This window comes from Belonocnema kinseyi, chromosome 7, assembly GCF_010883055.1.
Source record: "Belonocnema kinseyi isolate 2016_QV_RU_SX_M_011 chromosome 7, B_treatae_v1, whole genome shotgun sequence".
In the NCBI taxonomy this organism is placed as follows: domain Eukaryota; kingdom Metazoa; phylum Arthropoda; class Insecta; order Hymenoptera; family Cynipidae; genus Belonocnema; species Belonocnema kinseyi.
Window position 1 is genome coordinate 101088733 of NC_046663.1, and position 1262 is coordinate 101089994.

Genomic DNA, 1262 nt, shown 5'->3' on the forward strand with positions numbered 1-1262 from the left:
ATATAATTTATATTTTATACATGAAATAACATAACCTCAAAATATACGCATATCAAGAGGCGCGCGATCTATTCAAATCATGAGAATCGTGAGCATCGAAATATGGAAATATTAAAATCCTAATCTCCTGAATTTATTTCAAAGCAGTTCGCTGTTAACAGATAGATATATAAATAGAATCGACGAAGTGCTCCGGCCGGCAATCGTGCATCTTCGAGTTTTCAAATTCAGAAGAGGAGAAATGGGTTGCGCGCGCAACTCAGTCATTTACAGCGTCTCCTACTATATTCACACGGACATAGCCCTGTCATATTGTTGGACCGCATCTCGTTTCAGATCTGGGATCACTGTTTCAGATCTGGGATCACTGAGTTGCCCTAATTTTGTTTGCCGAGTGTATGAACTCTGTTGCTCCCTACCATGGAGGTCGAGTCGAAGACCCGTTGCCATGTTAAAATGTTTGGGCAACTGCAATGCACAGTAACGTACGTTACTTGAAGAACTTTTTATTCTATTTATGTTAAATTAAATATGTATGGAGTCTAATTGTTAACGAAACATGCGGATTTCTTTTTTTATGATTTACAGGAGTTTTTAACGATGTGCATACTATTTTATAGTTTTTAGTTTTTTTCCAATTTGCCTTTTTTGGTAAAAAATTTTTTTTTGTTTGAAAGTTAATGTATTTGGTTGAAAATTACTTTTTTTTAAAGTAAAAATCAATTTTGAAAACAAAAATTTTAATACATTTTTTGTCGAAACTGTCTAGTATTAAGGAATTTTCAGCGAAAATAACCATTAGTGAGAATAAGTGGGCATAGAAATGTCTCATTAAGACCTCAATTCGGCATTTGATCTGAGTACAGAATCATTTGGCAATTAGTTTAATTTTAAACGTTAGAGGAGAAAGTTCTACTAATGCAAATTGAAATGGAGTTCCTGGAAAGTGCAAGTAAATTTGCAAAGCATATTCCATTAGTGTGGTTAACTTTTTATTAAAGTGAAATTTGCTTCCGAAAACTAAAACATGCGATGACAACGACGGGGCGTTTCGTTTAACTCCGAATGGTCGAAATAGGGACGTAATTTATCGTTGTGGGAGTAGACAGTGCCGCAAAAAATGTGTTAGAAAGGGAACTTTGTTATATGTCGCGAACGTCAAAGCATTCAGAATTCTGCAAGCAGTAATTTGCTGGTTGCTACGTTATCCATTGAACGTAATTGTTCGGGAGACGGAGCTTTCCAAAGATACGATCCGGTCT